The sequence below is a fragment of the Pristiophorus japonicus genome, chromosome 5, assembly GCF_044704955.1.
Source record: "Pristiophorus japonicus isolate sPriJap1 chromosome 5, sPriJap1.hap1, whole genome shotgun sequence".
NCBI classification, from domain to species: domain Eukaryota; kingdom Metazoa; phylum Chordata; class Chondrichthyes; family Pristiophoridae; genus Pristiophorus; species Pristiophorus japonicus.
This window is the reverse complement of record NC_091981.1, coordinates 140255766-140262209: the sequence shown is the minus strand read 5'-3', so window position 1 is coordinate 140262209 and position 6444 is coordinate 140255766. Positions and strand designations below refer to the sequence as shown.

Sequence of the window (6444 nt, the reverse complement as noted above, 5' to 3'; positions counted from 1 at the left end):
GTATTGCATTGAAGTGTCAGGCTAGATTTTGTGCTCAAGTTTCTGGAATGGAGTTTGAATCCAAAATCTTCTGACTCAGAGGCAAGAGTGCTAATACTGAGCCAAGGCAGACATATATGGGGCATATTTGCCCCTTTTTGAGAGGCCCGTTAGCGCCTTCGGGAAACACTAATGGAGTGCAAGACACTTTTTGCCCGGGGGGAGGGGGTGGGAGTGGGCATTACCAGCTCCTGGGATAATGCCCGGGAGTTTGTGGAAGCGCTGCTACTGCCGCGGCATACTCCACGGGTAGCACCCCAAGCTGCCACGCAACCGGCGATGACATAATCGCCATTCGTGGCGACCCCATAATGCCATGCACTGGCCCCTTTCTGCTCCACGGGGAAATTGCCCTGTGGCCCGTGAGGCTGGCACAAGCGGGTCGCGAAGTGGGATGACATCCGCTCGCGGGGGGCAAGTTAAAGGGGAGGCCGCCATTTTTAACGTTCATCTGACTCTCGGGTTAGCTTCAGGTCATCCCTCCAGCGTGGTTGGGGCTACCATCGTGCAGCTCGGCACTTCGCCCCGTTAGTGCTGCTGGAACCGCGAGATTGCGCTCCACTTCCTTTGATGGATGGTAAGCCCAATTCAGCGGATGGGACGAGACTTCTGCACCCTACCGTTGAATTGGTCCCAGCCCCAGCAGGTTACCAGCCCCCAATCGGAGCGCAGGGCAATTTCGCCCCCATAATATTTATTTAAACAGAGATAATAATGATTTACATTTTTATACTAGAAATAATTCAGTATTTGTATTACATTTACTACAAATAGCACTAACATTTTTATTATATATCGTATAAATTTCCATCCCTCCCCTCTCTCTGCATTCTATGGGGCCAAAGTTTCCCCTGCCCCAAACGGGGCATACACAACCTGTTTTGAGTGTTTTTACCGCTGCAGTGGTTGAGGTCGCCTCTTGAGCGAAATTCCGCTCTTTGTTTTTTTTTCACTCTGATTGTAAGTCGCTCTTAATGGGGGCAGAAGTTGGGGCGGTGAGCACAGCAGAGGGGCAGAGATTGGGGGGAGTGTAGTGACCGCCGCAATGACATCATCATGATGCCGCGTCACCACGGTTCTCCCATTCATTTAAAGGGGAGAGCCTCCGCGATGGTTTAACTTCAGTCCACTGGACCACTAGGGAGCGTTTCAGTCGGGCCAATGGCCTGGCACCCAAGAGGGGTGCCAGGCTGCCTGTTGGCGGCCCGGTCAAACCTGGGGGCATAATTGTCGGGCTGCCATGGCAGTTGGCCGACAGAAGAAAAAATGGCGGCAGCGGCAGTAAGTCCTCCCCTTTAAGGGGAGCCGCGCCGCCATTGCAGAAGGCCACAGCCTCACTGGACCACCGCGAAAAGGCTTGTTTTGGCACCGCCGAGCGGGCCGAAGATTTTCATGGTCGAATTTTGTCGTCGATGGCAGGGGTGGGGGGAGATTGGCGGTGTGCACTGTGATGATGCACTTCCTGGATGCGGAGCGATAGGGCGGTGGGGGGGGGGGGGGGGGGAAGCGGATCACTGCCGGAATAACATGGGAGTGGAATTTTGATAATGGCGGACATTACATGAAATGTCGGCGGCCACTGCACTCCACTGTGTGGCTGCCGCTTTCCAGTCTTAAGAGGCCTTAAGGAAAGGGGCAATTTCCGCTCTTATCACTCTCTCCTTCATAATCTAATTACCCCATCAGCTATCCAAATGATTCAGCAATTCGCAAGTGCTCTGCCCACAGTTTGGCTAAATCAAAAATCACTACCATTAACTCACTACCTGCTTGTTCTGCTATGAAGAACAAAAGAATTTGCATTTTACAGCACTTTTCACATCCTCAGGACATCTCAAAGTGCTGCACAGCGAATAAATTACTTTTAAAGTGTAGTCAATGTTGCAATATTGGAAACTGAGGCAGCCAGTTTGCAATGAGATAAATAACTAGATTAGTTGTTTCAGTACAGTTGGTTGAGAGATACCTTTGGCTGATACATCGGGAGAACTCTCCTGCACTTCTTTGAATGGAGCCATGGGATTTTGTACATCCAACTGAGAGGGCAGAGTGGACCTTGATTTAATGTCTCATCCAAATGAAATACCTCCAACAGTGCAGCACTCCCTCGGTATTGCACTGCAGTGCCAGCCAAGTAGGACTGTAAACTACAACCTTCTGACTCGGAGGCATGTAGGGGGTGGTTTCTGTAGGGGGTGGTCTCGGGGGTCAGATTCACTTCTGACCTTCTGAGCGGTTCGAATCGCTCCCACTCCCTGGGTTCTAGACTTTGGATTTATTTGGGGATGTGACAAAGTGCAAGAGACAACTGATTTTGGTGCAAGAAACTTCGATTTTAGTAAGGTAAAGAAAGTACAATGTCAAAACATACAATCACTAGAATAAAGGACACTTTATCACACGTTCAATAGGGGTTACAGAAAATAATACACCTCCCACCTCCCAATGCCTAACTCTGACTAGGTTGAACTCCAGGGCAAACAGGGATTATGCTCACCAATCCTCTTATGGTCAGTTAGCGGTGGTTCGCGATTTCGGGGTTCGCTGGACTCTGTAGGTTCTGCTTGCCGTACCCCGAACATCGTGGAAGACTTCTTACTGCGTAGTCTTCAGTTAAGTGGTGTTCGGTGATGCGGTAGGGCACGTATTGGATTTATGGGGTGAGTACCCACTTTCTTCTGTCAGCAGTAGGTTTCAAAGTTCTTTTAGGTAATGTTTCACCTGTTGGTAGTTAGGAACAGATTGTAGAGTGGAAACTTTTGAATCTTCGGTTTCTTCTTGAGGAGTTTCATTCTTAGAATTTGTCGATCGCGGTGGTTCGATGTTACCACATTGGCCGTGGTCAATGGTGGCCGCGATGATGATGTCCGAAGTTACTGGGAACTGCTTTTCTCTGCCTTGGTGATATTCTTCCTTCTTCGCCGGTAGCAGAGCAGTGTGGCCCAGGATTGTCGTCGAGGCTGAAGATGTTGATGTTCAGAGATCTGCGTAGAAGGCTGTGTAGCAAGCTCTCTGGTAGGCTCCTTAAGGCTGCGGCTCTTAAACCCGTAAAAACAGGGCCCCAGTTATACTTTGGGAGTCGTTCTAATCTGCGTGCCAAATCAACCCCGATTCTTTGTCTTAATTTTGGCAGGCTTGATATTTCTTTGCCATATTTTGGCGGGCTTGATCATAATTTTTTTGGATGTGCCGATCAGTTGGATTCGTTTTCGATTTGGGAGATTGAGTTTTGGTATTTACGTTGTCTGCCTAGGCCTGGGTTTTCCATGCGGGCTGGATGGGCTGTTCACATTATGCATGCGCTGGATGGGTTTCATGCTAAGAGCTATAGCTGGCTATCTCTGGGTCAATTGTTGCGATGTTAATGTCTCCTGGGGAGAAGGGTTTTCGAGTTTACACAATTCTCCAGACAATTTGTTTAGCTTCAATGCCCCAGACGGCTTCATTACCCAAAGACTGGCTTCTATAGAGACTAGTTGTCCCTCAGTTTTGCAGAACTTTTCCACATGGACCCAATATGCCTTTTAAAAATCATTAAAACTCGTAATTCCTTCCACATGCATTTTAGAATCCCAAACTTTCTGCTTGATAGTCCAAAATTGAATTTCCTTTCCAATGAGTCCAACCACGGGTGGGGGGGGTGGGAACCGGAGGGTTTCCATGAATTTTGCAATCTTACAGTCCCCCCTGTGATACTCTACATGCTAGAGTGTCATGCTAGGTGAGCAAAATTCTTGATTCCCAAGAGCCAACCTTCCCCTGTATTTACCTAGCTAAAACTTAAGCGTGCATACCCCCTTTGAAATGTAATGCAGTTTACAAGCAAATGCAGTTATTCCACTTATATTACAACATAGAGGTGGTTCGATGCCCCTCCATTACTCCAGTGTTACAGAAAATAAGGCACATAGTCAAATATATAAGAAAAAAACTCTTACAACACTTGACCTCTGCGTTTTTACAGCAGGTAAAATCAGACATGATAATATGGCATTACCCCTCCCCATGCGATCCCCAAATTTGGCCAGGGAACGTACAGCACCCTTTGGTGCCAGACTCGATGGCCCCTGTGTTTCACTCGGCAAGTGAGACACCACAAGTATAGGATGATCGCGAGTTGACAGATAACTAAAACATGGGAAGCTATTCTGACCCCGGCTGGGACTTCTATGTTTCTGAAAATGTCCCACCAAGGTGGAATTGTGATCTCTAGAATTTTCCTCCCTATCTCAAATGTTTTCTGTTCTAGAGTACAGAAATGTTTTTGTGAGATGACTACAGCTTCGAGCAGAGCGGTAAGATGTTCAGGTAGAGGGGGAATTTCATAGTCGAAATGTACAACATAATCTTGCAGGTTGATGATGTTTTCTCTTACAGTGAGGTGACCAATAGAGGGTTCGGGAATGGGGCCAATCCGTTCCTGAGCCACTTGAACTTCTGCCTCAGGTTTAAAGGAAAAACTGCTGTCACTCACCGAACACCAGAAGTGTTGTCCATGCTGATAGTGGGGCGCATTGGTGGTGACACAATATGTTCCACCCCCTATGTATGCTACCTGTGGAGGAACATGGTCTTGTGCCAATACCTCCATGGTACAGTTGATAGGCTGTGCGCCAGCAGCTTTAAACCTGCACTGTGGTTTAGAATAGGCATTCAAGTGCTGGGGACACAGTATTATGTATGCACCCCGGCTCCGGCACCCGGAGAGGTCAATACCCATCATAGCGTGCTCCCACTTTATGACATACAGTGGTACCGCTGCGAAACGAACATTTGCACCTCTTTGAATGACCCCAATGTTCTCCACCCTGTATACCGGTGCGGGTCGGGCTGTCCCACCCATGACCGGCATCCTTAGTACTATCCCCATGATGGTGTGATTAGAACACCCGCAATCTACTGTGACACGGTAGGCTTCAGAAGCTAGGCGGAGCTGACACGGGCTTAATGAGTTACTATACAGGTGAAGGGATGTGAGGTGCTTGTTGCTGATCCAGGAGGGGACTAAACCTTGTTTTAAATCCTCCAGGTTGTTGTGGCCCTCGCCCAACAACCATGCTCCGTTAAGCACACACATCTCATTCTGAGCAGCCTGGTCTGAAGCATTCCTATCCTCCCGTATGAGTGCATTCACCGTTTGTGCATGCCTTTCCAGCTCAACAACAATCTCCTTTTAAATGGACCATCATAGCCTGGTCCTTGTGTAACTCTGAGCCCACCACTGTGTTTTCCTCTTTTAGGATCTTTCTTAGCTGGTTCTTTCGACCATTTATTTGTGTTTGCAGTTCTATATCATCCAGACTATTTATCACAGAAAATCCTGCATTATATGCAGTAAAAATGTCGTTCAAGGTTCCCCTTCTTGGTCTCCCCCTGCCCGTGGTGTCCCTAGCGTTTAGGGTGTATAAATCTGCTTTGTCTACATTGCCAAAGTCTAACTCGTAAAATTTCTTGAACATTTCTCTGAGTAGGGCCTGGTACAGCTGTTCGGTTTCCTTCAGGCACCAATCAGGTAAGTGTACCTCGGTAAGATTTTTTTAAAATTTTTTTTATTTTTTATTTTTATAAATTCGTAGCCAATCGTTCCAATTCTTTGTCAAATCACAAACGCCAGAGGTCACCTTGCAAATGCCAAGGATCACTCTGCGCCAATGCTCTTAGCCAAAAGGCCTAGAGCCACTGCACCGCCCCTGGAAGTACTGCAATACCAGGTTCGTGCCATGGAGGTGGATGGGTCAAGCCACCCCACACACCTCCGTGGAGATGGATGGGTCAAGCCACCCCAAGATTTTTTTTTTTTTTTTTTTTTTAAAAATTCATGTCCAATCGTTATCCAATCGTTACAATTCTTTGTCAAACGCCAGAGGTCACCCTGCACCAGTCAAGGATCACTCTGCGCCAATGCTCTTAGCCAAAAGGCCTAGAGCCACTGCACCGTTCCTGGAAGTACTGCAATACCAGGTTCGTGCCATGGAGGTGGATGGGTCAGGTCCCCCACACACCTCCGTGGAGGTGGATGGGTCACCAATCCCACCCACCTCCTGTTTACAAAAATGTAAGCATATACCTTCCTGACCAGGGAGAAACCACCCGGAAGTCATGGTGGCTGGTCAGGTTGGTTATGCAGATCTTAGCCAAAAGGCCGAGAAGCGCCCAAGATTTAAAATAACTGAAGCTATTGCATAGTGTACTCTCTGGTATAGCACCTTTTCGGTCGTTACCAATACTAATCCATTCCCTGGTCTCTTGGTGGTGGTAGGACACCTCTCTATTATTGTTCGCATTGGCGGGGCCGTGGGCAGGGGTTTCTTAATGCGTGCTATAAGTTCGGTGGCGTTAATTGGAAGTGGGGAGTGTGGGACTGCACACGCGTGTAGGCTGGAATCCCACCCCATCCCTTTCCCG

The 6444-nt window shown here is 48.1% G+C and overlaps 1 pseudogene; it reads right to left on the bottom strand.

Moving 5' to 3' along the window:
* Positions 1 to 5963: 5963 nt before the first annotated feature.
* On the bottom strand, positions 5964 to 6193 carry LOC139264943 (U2 spliceosomal RNA; annotated as a pseudogene).
* Positions 6194 to 6444: the final 251 nt, after the last annotated feature.